Below are 12,848 nucleotides of genomic sequence, written 5' to 3'. Positions count from 1 at the left end.
TCCCCACCCCTCCAAAATACTGCCAACCAGGTAACCCCATAGAGTGGTAACCTGCCCATACTCTCTCTGTCGTGCACCTTTCGCCATCACTTGCCACCGTCCCTCTGACACCAGATGAATTTGTTCCACAACTTGCTTATCACATCCCACATCTCCATCATCTAATATGCATTCCCTAATTGCGAAAGGTGCACGCCATCGTCCCTGAAAAGCAAACGCCCCTTATAGCATAGCCAAACGTGCCCACTTACTTTGATGTCCTTAGAGGTACAAGCTGAGTTGAGCTTCCTGCGTGCTTTCTCAACAGCCGCCGGCTTCGCTGCCCCTTTGCACACTTTTTGTGGTATGAACTCAGTCCACACAATACATGTGCCTGCCATATTTCTTTTTAAAACCTCCAGATCCCTCTGCATCTGCTGTAGTATCTCCATTCCAGACAGCCGTATCAAGTCATTTTCCCCAAGGTGCAAAACCAACATATCCGGGCAGCCTCATTGCAAGATCATTTTTGTCAGCCAGGGCAGCAATGCCCCCCAATGCATCCCTCCTTTTCCCCACAATGCACCTCCTCACGGTGGCTACTCTTGAAACCCAGGTTATGGCCGTAGACCTGTCGATCTGTGTTCCTGGCTGCCCAATGTACGAACCAGTGTCCAACAATCCAAGTGACCGTCTTGGTCCCTGGACCCCCTCTACAGAACTCATGACAAGAAAAATATGTTAGACCACACATTGCAGCTGTTGTCTTTAGATGTCGCACCGAGCGCCCCCCTGCCCGAACAACCTCCCCTGTTTGTGTACATATTTCTCGCAGCACCTGAACCGTCACCTTCCAATCTGAAGTATCCTGTCCCACGACCAGCCCAGCTGAGCTGTTGCTGCACCAATGCGAAAGGAGTGTGTGCCATACCCAGCAGGATCCTTACCCACTCGCCGTAAAGCCATGCGCAGTATCGCCAACAGCTGTCACCTTCACCCCAGACGCATGAGAAAACATTTCACCCGACGTCGCCCTTGATCCCGGTAAGAAATTACGCCATCCCTGCACTGGGCACGCACCCACACAACCAGTCTCATTCAACCACACCCATTTTCCCCTTCCTGCCTGGTCCGCCTTCGACTGCCCCAACCGAATCCCCAGTCGTCCCACATCCAGACGTATCTCTGCGTATGTTCTGCCCATCTGACCTCTGGTACCTAACAGCTCTGTAACCCAGAAACGCCCACCAAAACATCTACAGCATGCATAGCCGGAAAACTGAAACCTCATATTCAACATAACACAACACAACAAATAGGCAAAACTCCACACAACTTCTGTAACAGTGCAAACGTAAGGGCCTCACTGGCGGCCCAACCCCATCGCCTCCGCCCCACTCCAGACCCCTACCTTTTAGCATCCTGCTCAGTATCTCATCCCTCGCCAGGTCAAAGCCCGCGTGCAACTTACAGTAAAAAGAAATCCCAGCCAGTTTCCCGGCCATTGTCGTGTGTGACAAACCTTTATCAATACAAATGAGAACTAAACGTATAACTCCCTTCTCAATGTCCCTTCTTGACATGTATCCATGGCGCAGCCCAAAAACGGTACAACTTCTGCCCACGCCAGTTTGTAGCTATGCCTCGTGCCTTCTGCTATCGACTTCTCAACCAGGCCTATAATCTCACTCCCCCTAGACCCAGATGCCGTCCGGCAGCTCTGTCTTGCATGCATCTGCTCCCGGAGCCAGTCGCCAGAATTGCCGCCACTGCGAACGAGGCAAAGCATCCGCCATGTCATTACTTGCCCCTGAGACATGCTGCACCCGAAATACTACACTCAATCGCAGACATTACAACATGAAACTACGCAGCAGCGGCAACACCCTCAAGTCCCTTGCTTTTTGCTTGTTCACAAGGTCCACTACCGGTATGTTGTCTACATGGAACAGCACCAACCTATTCTGAAATTCTATGCCCCACACCGCCAGAGCCACCAGCAACGGTAAACACTCTAAGAAGGCAATACTCCTCCCTTGCTTCGCCCAATGACGTGGCCATCCCTCCGCACACCATCGGCCATCGCAAAAAACACAAAAACCAGAAGCCCCTGCCACATCAGAAAAGATATGAACCTGCCAGATTGTTCTGTCCTCCACAAAATCCATCAACACACCATTGAAGTCCGTCAAAAATGTCTGCCATACTCTCAAGTCTGCTCTGACTGCGATCGAGATCCTGACTCTGAAGTTGCAGCACTGCCCCAGACATAGAGGGATTTAACCCAGATCTTTTGACTGGGGGTGAATGTATGATTTATTCAGCATTCCGTCCATCATTTGTTTGCATAGCACTTTTCACCCTAAGTGGCATTTGTATTACCAGACGTGGGTCCCTTTCTCACTGTGCCACTGATTTCAAGCTAGCCTGGCTGATGGAGGGTAAGACACAGAAGCCGGTGCCAGGATGCTTGTTTCCGGTCCAGTGAGGACCTGGATTGCCAGTTCGATCTGGACTGTTCCCATGAGGCACAGGGTCAAGACTGATTTGCATATGGCTGGGTCTAAACTGGGGTGGCATGGTGAGCAAAAGAACAATGGGTTTAACCCAGATCTCTTGACTGAGGATGAATGTATGATTTATTCAGCATTCCCTCCATCATTTGTTTGTGTAGCACTTTTCACCCTAAGTGGGATGGGTATGCCCAGATGAGGGTCTCTTGCTCATTGAGCCACTGAATTCAAGCTTGCCTGGCTTATGAAGGGTAATATCTAGAAACCGGTCCCAGCATGCTTGTTTCCAGTCCAGGGAGGACCTGGGTTGGCAGTTTGGTCTGGACTGTTCCCATGAGGCACAAGGTCAAGACTGATTTGCATATGGCTGGGTCTAAACTGGGGTGGCATGGTGAGAAAAAGAGTGATGGATGTAACCCAGATCTCTTGACTGGGGGTGATTGTATGATTTATTCAGCATTCCATCCATCATTTGTTTGCGTAGCACATTTCATCCTAAGTAGGATGGGTATGCCCAGACATGGGTCCCTTGCTCACTGTGCCCCTGGATTCAAGCTAGCTTGGCTGATGAAGGGTAATACCCAGATACCGGTCTCAGGATGCTTGTTTCCAGTCCAGGCAGGACCTGGCTTGGAAGTACAGTCTGGACTGTTCCCATGAGGCACAGCGTCAAGACTGATGTGCATAGGCTGGGTCTAAACTGTGGTAGCATGGTGAGCAAAAAAACAAAGGATTTAACCCAGATCTCTTGACTGGGGGTGAATGTATGATTTATTCAGCATTCTGTCAATCATTTGCTTGTGTAGCACTCTTCATCCTAAGTGGGATGGCTATGCCCAGACATGGGCCCCGTTGCTCACTGTACCACTGATTTAAGCTAGCCTGGCTGATGAAGTGTAAAACCCAGAATCCGGTCCCAAGATGCTTGTTTCCAGTCCAGCGAGGACCTGGCTTGGCAGTTCGGTCTGGACTGTTCCAATGAGGCACAGGGTCAAGACTAATTTGCATATGGCTGGGTCTAAACTTGGGTGGCATGGTGAGCAAAAGAACAATGGATTTAACTCAGATATCTTGACTGGGGGTGAATGTATGATTTATTCAGCATTCCGTCCATCATTTGTTGGTGTAGCACCACCCCAGACATGACCATGCCCAGGCTTCAGCAAAATGTTCTCCCAACTCTCACCACCCGGCAAGCAGAATTCAAGAAACCCATGAGCTGTTGCACTGTCCTCAATGCGATCTTCTTTTCCCCTTTCCCCCTTAACAGGAAAGTCTGTATTTCAAGCACCTTCCCCGTTGGTAACCGGGCCATCCACAGGATGGAGTCCATCTACAGCTGAGCCCAGCTGTTTTTCGGGCACCAAGAAGACCCCAAAAAGCTTTGCTATGTCTTTAAACTGTTGTAAAGCCCTCCTGCAATCGCCTGGCCATCCCCTGCCAATGAATAAGAAATCATACAGATAGTGTGACACCTTGCGATGACCTCTCATCTTCACAAAGGCCCACTGTAGAAAAGAGCTGAACAGCTCAAACAAAGCACAAGAAATCACACATCCCATCGGCAAGACCTTGTCTATGAAGCCCCTTCAAACTGCATCCCCAGGAACTAAAAATCCGCCGGGTGTATGGGCAGTAGCCGGAAAGCAGATTTCACGTCATATTTAGCCAGCTTCGTTCCCTGCCCACACAACCGTACTAGGCGGATCGCATTGTCCTCCAAGGCATACAACACCCATGAATCCTTCTCTGCAATGAAGTTGTTAATAGACCTCCTCTTCGGCCAGGACTAGTGGTGGATCATTCTATATTCTCCTGGTTCGTTCTTAGGGACAACACTAGCGGCAAAATAATCAAGTCATCTACAGGCCAATGGACAAATGGGCCTGCAATCCTGCCCTCCTCAACCTCCTTTTCAACTTTACTGCCACTACTTCAGGCAAATCCCTGGCAGATTTAACATTTTCTGCCCACCTTCTCTATCTAGGCCCTTGGTAACCCTCCCTGAAACTTTCAACAAAACCCCATTGAATGTTTATTGCTGCTTCTCTATCCGGGTTTAATGCTGCTTCTCTATCCGGGTACTTAGAGAGCCATGGTCCATGTCCTCGATCCTAACTGCGGTAGGAGCCCTTTGGTCCAGCTTGAACCCTGCCTTTAATGGCTCACCACTGTTCTGACGATGTGGCCAAGGTGAAACACTGTGTGAGTGCGTGCCGTCCTCCATATTTGGAACATTTGTGTTTGAATATGCAGGGATATCTGAAACAGTATGCCTTGTTGTAGTTCCAACAGGCTCCTGTGGTCCCTCCCCCTTGCTGAGGAGGAGCAGCTGTGTTCCCCGCTAGGACGTTACTACCTCCTGCCCCGGCCTGGGTGGGACGCGCCGGAAAGGACCCACTTGCTGTGAGTGTGGATGCTGATGACTGCGATGATGACATCCACTGCATCCACAGTTCCTGGTCCACCTCCCCCCAGGCTTTATCGGGATTAACACTGATGCGAGCCCTGAACTCCTCATCATAGCTTAACCATGCAAACCCCCCGAAATGCATCTGCCGGATGATGTCCATGTATTTCAATAAAGCTATGGCCCTATCGAGATGCATTTCACAATAAATACTAGCATATATCAGAAAAGCTGAAGCCCAGCTTTCCATGTTTACCGGAACCCTGGGCCTCCTGGTCAGCTCCCACTCTTCTTCCTTCGACCCCTCTTTAGCCTATATCTCCCTATGCAAGAGCTTGAACACATCCACGTATTTGTGACACCAGATTCTGTTTATTGTCTTATCTGACACATGAGATCCTAACGGCATCGCCAAACCCATATAAGGTAGCTTCTTTTGATGTTTGTCCTCTTTCATCTCGTCTTTCCCGTCCACCCCTCTAATTTATCCGTCTGCACACTGGCCATCGCCAAGAGTTTTGACACCTTCCCTTTCTCTATCGCTACAGGCACCGCTATTGCACTTACCGCAGCTCCCGTGCCCCTCACAGACCCCTCCCCTCACACCCACCGAACGGCGGGCCTTCTTACACCCCCTTTTAGGACCCCCGTCCCAGGCCGCCCACCTGCGCCCTCACCTGTCAGGCGCATCCGTGTCTCTCAATCCGTCCCTGTGGGGCCCATCTTCTTCTGGCTCGCCACCTTCGTCTTGCCTTTGGCCGCACTTGCCTCCTGCAAAACACCAATTTTCTTTGTTGTCGCTCCCTGTCCTCCCTCCACCACATGTGCCAATTCATCTTCCTCATCATCTCTTACTTCACCTTCCTCCAACTCATCACTCTCCTCGCCATAATCCAATTGCAACTCAGCCTCAATCTCCTCAGGCACCCACATCACTTCTCGCTCTGCTCTCTTCTATCCTTTCCCACTCTTTCCAAGCGCACCACCAACATCATCCACCGCCGTTGCCTATGCCTGATCCCTCGGTGGAGGGAGGGCTGCCACAGACTCCCCTGCTCCTTCCGACTGGTGTCTCAGGGCCGTTTTGTGCCCCACCTGTCCCCCCACCTGTCTACCAGTCCCAGCTACTGATTTGCGCCTCCCCCTCCCCAGGCTGCTCCAACCTGAGGAGGCCCCAACACCACTGGGTCTCACTGCCATCTTGGCTGTCCCTAACCCCGTCCGGTGGTGACTCCTCTACTCCACCCACACCCACTTATGGCCCTAGAAACTGTCCTCCTGTTCTGCCACTGCCTCCTCTTCTGACGTGGGGGTGGGGGCCCCCCAGGGGTCAGCGTCCCTGACCCTTCTTGGCTGTACACAGTTCCCCCATCATTGCTCTGATTCCTGGATCAGCCTGCACTGATTCCGGATCCTTTCTTCTAAAGTCATCCCCACATCTTGGAAGCAGCGTGGAGTAATCCTGCCCCCTTTGATCAGCTCACCCTCCCTCAATGCTGCCAATTGGACCCCAGGCCCCCCTCCCTGGGTTTGAGGTGCCCTCTGCAGGTTGGGCCCTACTCCCTGAGGCTGCTGTGCCTGCTAGACCGGTCTAGTGGGGCTGGCCCTTCTCATCCTCTGGGAAGCCCACATGGGCCTGTCCATATCCCAGGTGACCCTCCCCCTCCAAGCCATCCGCCTGCAGCAGTAACCCCCCTGCATGAGTGGGGCGCTACCGGTTACGGCACTCTGCAGGGCAGGTATGTCAAAGCCACACCCCCCTCCGCCACCATACTCGAGCCCCAGGCCTTCAGCCAGCAGCCGTGTGGATGCGCACGGTCTTCACCTCCCTGCCCCTCCTCCCTCAAAATTGCATAACCGTTACCCGCATTTCCCACGTGCTTCCCCGCCTCCTTCTTTTTTTGGCCCCGCCCCCTACCTGCCGGTCATTCCGAGCCAGACCTGGTCAATGATGCCTGGCTGAGCACCCGCAGCAGGGCCCGGACCACCTCTACGTCCGGTACCGACATCTCCGAGTCCGATGAGTTGGTTTTACCAAAACGTGCCTAACCTGCCGATAATGTCCCCACCAATTGACCGATCGGCTCATAGGAAATAGCCCACAACCTTCCTACTCTCTCGAAAAATTCACTCCCCAGTGGTATCGGGAACAGGAAGAGGACGATTATCCTCCCCTGGCCCTTATAACCTGCCCCTAATCCCCACCCCTTAACCGTCACAGCTGTGTCCTTCTGGCCTATCGAGAGAAAACCCCGGGGCAAGACTAGTCTATGACTTTATTTCCCCCGGTGGCCGCATTCCAGGTAGCCTTGCTCCTGCTTCTTCGTGAAATGTGAAAACACGACAGGAGGTTGGGGAAGAGAATTCGAAAGTAAGTTTGACAGTGGCGGTCTCCGGACTGCACCCAATAGAGGGAGAAATCTCTTGGGATAATAGGGTGTGAAGTAAGGAGCCTGGCACCAGCAGTCTCGTTACAAGAGGGATGGAAATTGAAAGTCAAAGAAGAGGGACACTGTTACATTGTGCACGGCCTTGCAAAGAATCAACACAAGCATTTGCAATACAATAGCTCTGGCATTTACAATAGTTTGAGCTATTGCATTGCAAATATTTTTTTTCTAAAAAGCGCTGGCGCTGTGCTTTCAGATTAATGTCAGGTGCGCCATTTTCTTTAGAAGAGCCGTGTCTAAAGGAAGGGGCAGGGCCACCATTAAAGTGGACGCACGGTATGGGGTGCTACAAAAAAAATCCATTTGTTTGTCAAGACAAGCAAATGATTTCTTTTGTAAAAGCACCCAATGCTCTGGTTTCACTTTACTAGCGGCTCCGGACCTGTTGCTAGACTAGGCTCGTCTAAAGAAAGGGGCGTGGCCTCCATTAATGTGCCAGCACAGCATGGGGCGCTTGTAAGCAACTAAAAAAATAGATTACATAGAAAAAATACATGCGGCCACCACTGTGGCGTGCCCTGCTATCTAAGAAAAAATAAAAAAGCATTTGAGAGAGCATGACTGGCCAGCAACAGCAGGCCGGTGAAAACCATTTAAGGGAATAGTACTCTGAGGCTGTAATTAAAGCCTAGTGAGTAACAACACACGTAAGAGAACCAGTCCTTATGGGAGGTTACAAGCTGAGACTGTTGTATTTCTATCTAGGACCCTAATTCAATATTCCTGATTTATGCCCTTATGTGGTTATAATAAATAATATCCTTATAAAGGCATAAGAATCATATCCATATTTAGTCGTAGCCCATGCAATCCAAATTAAGCAAGGCTACTTCCCCAGACTCCTAGAGAGTACAACGAGTTCTTTAAACAAAACAAACCTCTAGCAACCTGGGAAATCCCCATGCTTCTGTTTTGATTTGTCCTAGAACTCCTGCGAACACTGAAAGAACGGCCAGTTCTTAGTGACATCTTTATTGACGTCTTATGTCCAACCTTACGTCAAACCCGGCACCTTTCAGGTATAAATATACCAACGTTGCCTTAAGCAAACACACAGTGGTTTGGAGCAGAGCGGCTATCTACTTGCCCGAGAGCCCAGCTGATGTGAGAGCCCACGGACTCCGCTCCTCCCTTTTGACGCACTGAGAAAGACGCTGTCTTTTTCTCCAGCCGAGAAAATCTAGCTCCGGTGTTTTCCAGCCGCCCTTGCAGGTTGCAGGGATATTGAGTCCTGAGAGAGAGATACCAGACCTCCTGCTTTCTATTACCCAGGTACGGAGCTGACTAAACCCTTAAAGAGAATTCTTGACTCAGATTCTTGGCCAAAACCAACTTAACTTAAACTGCTACTTACTTACTCCTTCCCACGTATTAGGCTTAGGTCAGGTACACCGGGGTAGGCGTATTTAGAAGCACCAGTTGAGTACGTTAGTCAATGCATATATGTATGTATATATTTATCCATTTTAAAGTATCATATGGCTAAGAAACCATATCAATGCTTTTACAGTATTATTTTATAATCCTCCTTTTACTGTACGCACTTGACTTTACATTAAGTATTGCAATTGTGGCAATTCATTTCTCTTGCATGAGAAAGAAGACTGCTCAATAAATAACACCTTTTATTGAAAACGCCCGTCTCTCTTTTCTCTGCACTCTGGTGAAACTAAGTATGCACGATTGACTGAGTAAAATAGCTGTCTATTGTTTTCACACGACTCTAGAGATACACTCTTATTCTGAGGGAGCAAAGTTGTCATGTTTATGGTTGTCAGAAGCTAATCCCTTCTTGTCTATCCAGGGAAGTTAAACTCCTCCTTGTTTATTCAAGAAAGTTTCTAGTGACCTCTGAGCTAGCTGGCAAAACTAATTAAGTCTAATATAGTCAGTAGAGACCTAGTCGACCTCAGTCCTATGTCTACACTGCTGTTTATCTTATTCCAATGCGCAGAGCCTATTGGGAATATAGGAACTACACTACAAGACAAGGCGGTACCAAGGAGGGACTACCAAGCCTAACGACCAATGAAAAGCCACAAATTCCAAAGGACAATGACACAATCCAATGAAAAATATAGGGGAGAGTGGGCGTTGCTTCAAGTGCATATCTCCATACAGCATGCATTGCCCAGGCTCAACCTAAATATTTGGCTCACTGCATTAGAAACTTTTATGCAAAAATGTATAGGTATTTTGGTTTTTATATTGTGGTAATGCAAGTGCAATGGCTTGCATGTGCTGTAGAAGAATATTGCATAACAAAAGTAACACAAATCCAGTGCAGTGATTATGAGGCATATTTATGAGAATTTTCATGCAGTGCAGCAAGTCACCTTGCTGTGCTGCACGGCATCACAGGGAAAGGGCAAGAAAGCACAGTATTTAAAAGAATATGGCACATTTCTGCCTTTTCCTCTGCACTGGTGCCATTTTGGATGCCTAGCGCTGATGGTGCGAGGGTGCCTGTGTTGAATGCAGGATTGTTTTTCTACAGGAAGGGGCACCTTTATGCACAAAAACAACCCTGAGGGGAATATTCCTCTATCTATGTGTTCTCCAAAATTCAGCACACATAGAAAGAGGAAGTAACGAGGAGAAATAAAGATAGTTCTCCTCATTACGCCTCTCCAGGGAAGGCCTATCTTTTTGGTGCATTGCCAGGTTTATCAGTTCTGTTAAATTTGGGAATGTGTCAAAAACTTGTGCGTAGTTCATTTCTGTGAATACACTGTGAATGAACAAACATCAGGGCCCAGAGTTTTACTCCGAAGCTCTGTGAAGGTCTGGTTTCGAGCACCAAGGCTTTCCGTCTTGTGTCCACTTGCAGAGTGGTCCCTTTCTGCCCTGCATCTGACTCTTGCGGGTTCCTTTCACCTCTGCTTTCTTCCAGTGTCAATGTTTTCTCGTCTCGGCCAAGGAGTGCGGGTGAAATTGGCCATAGCGGGTCGGCTCCCGGAGCGGCTTTGTGCTGGAGAAGATGGCACAGCTTCGCATCCTCTGAGCGCCGAGCTGCCGCTTGAGCGCAGAACGTGTGGGACAACGCATGGCAGCAGGGCGCCGATGTACTGGCTGTACGTGGAGGAGAGCGAACATTGAGGGCTCTGTAATAGCTGCCTGATCGTCATTACGGAGGGCTGGTGCGGTACGGAGGTGGGACTCCCTGAGCACCTCTACAAAATGGCGGACGGGGCCCGATGTGGCGGCGTCCTGTGCTGAGCGGGCGTACAATACCAGCACAATCGGCGCTATGGATCGGGGGAGCGCACCCTCATTGCACACTATACTCTATCAGGTACCAGACTGTGCGCTCCAATCACCAGGTTGTAGGCCACATCCGGGTAGACCTGTTTGGATTATTAAAATGGCGGCCCCTGGTGTAAATGGCAGAATCAACGGCGCGGGTGAAACCTAAGACATGCACAGTCCTCCAAGTAAGGTGTGGGGGCAGCAGATATCTATGGGTCGCGGCTGTCTCCACGAACTTTGGGGCAAATGCAAAAATGCAGAGTAAAGGGGGCGTATAATGTGGAAGGCAGTTGTGGTGTGCAGGGAGAGTGTGCCTCACTACAGCACTTATATGGCATAAGCATCAATGGCAAGGTGCTTCACAACTCATATTATCTACTTCATATGTGCATTGGAGATGACGGCGTCGCACACGTTACAGTGGTAATGGTGATTTTGTCCTACTATCTGGGCGCCCTGAAATTAAACGCTAGTCTGACCTCGCAACTAAGTGCGTACTATTGTGGACTGTGGGATGAACACCGGTGACAGTGGCAAGCCAACGCTGCTGGGTAGGATCACAATGTTGTGTTGTTGTAGGCTGCTGGGGGCGGGGTGCAGATCATCATGGCAGCCGTGCGTAGAGGGACCACACTGTCCCGCGCCAAGTGAAGCTTGTGGCGAAAACACCGGACTGTACAGTGTTGATTTCACCGTCCATATTACTCTCTTTAAGCGATCGAATACAGGACAGGAGGTACCGGGAACTGGGATGGTACTAGAGGTGGTGCAGGGTACGCTGTCTTAGTTGCCGTGGATGGCGGGGCACTGAGTGAGACGGAGGAGTTGTGTATGCGTCGCTTTCAGCTGGGGCGCACTTACCTGCGCTCTCCTAGGCCAGTAACTCCCAGCCACAGACAAGGAGGCAACATCAAGCATGGAGCAGATTCCCTCTTTCGGCGCGCCGGATTCCAACATGGCGGCTGCAGCACAAAAGCAGACAAACCACAGTCACAGAGGCCCAGGAGGCACTAGATAAGTGGGAGGTCAAAAGCCAGAGACCTCTTGGTCCTCAGAGGAACAAAGTGAAGACCCAGCCGGACCTTGGACATAATTCTCCTCGTCTCTACCCCTACGTCTGTTCTTTTACCTCTCTCCTCTTCCTCCCATGCCACATTTGTCTTGTATCATGTACCTTTGTAACATTGCTATTTGTTTGTCTTTTTTGAGTATGCATCACCATACCCCAGTAACTGTTTGTAACCATGTAACTGTTACCAAACTACCTACCCCCTACCCCTCCCCGCTCTACTCCTCTCCACTTTCCTGCTACTGACCTCTGCCCCCACCTGTTCCTGGCCCCAGTCCCCACCCTGTTTACCTGTGAATTTTCCCTCGTCATTTGAGATCTAGCTATTTTGTCTGATGCCCGATGGAGCTACCTGGTTTAGCTATAGGGGAGATGGGCCGGGGACTCCCTCCTTGGTCGTCACCTACCCAGTCGGCCTTTAGACAGACTACATTTCGTCTCTCCTCGGTGTCTCTTACCCTATCCTCCCTCTCTCACCTTCCTTGTCCCCTCACCTCTACACTCCATTTATTTTGCCCTTCATGTTCTTTAAATGTTTCCCATTAAGACCTAGCTACTTGGCCAAAGCCCGATGGAGATACCTGATAGCTATAGAGGAGATAGGTTTTGGGACTTCCCCCTCGACCCTCACCTACCCAGGGCAGACTTTCCTTCGTCTTTATGCCGTATCTCCCTCCCACCCCTTTACCCTTACCCCCTTCCCCTCTACACTTCACTTATCTCGTTTTCTATGCTCTTGTAATTGTTTGTCTAGCAACTGATGTAAATTGGAACTGATGTAATCTTGTAATTTTGTGGAACCTCATGTAAAGTGCTCTGATACCTCCGGGTCTAGCCAGCGCTATATAAAACTCTTAAAATAAATAAATAAATAAATAAACCATGGGAGTTGCGTGGAAACAACCCAGGCAACCCAGTGATTTGTGCTGCGTTGCTTTACTTGAGATTTATGAAGCCACTCAGGGCCCTGCAAAGTGGCCATGCATGGCTTTATAAATCTCATTTTCAGTTGCACTGTGCTTGTACCATGATACGTGGTGTGAGTGAAACACAACTGGGGTCCTGAATATGGCCCTTAGTTTCTAATACACATCTTACATTTGCAATGCAAACTAGCTTTAAATAACACAATGTCGTGCGATACACTCCTATGAGGTCATTTGCCTCAATGGGGTGTA

This window comes from Lissotriton helveticus, chromosome 2_2 (assembly GCF_964261635.1).
Source record: "Lissotriton helveticus chromosome 2_2, aLisHel1.1, whole genome shotgun sequence".
NCBI classification, from domain to species: domain Eukaryota; kingdom Metazoa; phylum Chordata; class Amphibia; order Caudata; family Salamandridae; genus Lissotriton; species Lissotriton helveticus.
Note: the sequence above shows the minus strand (reverse complement) of the source record.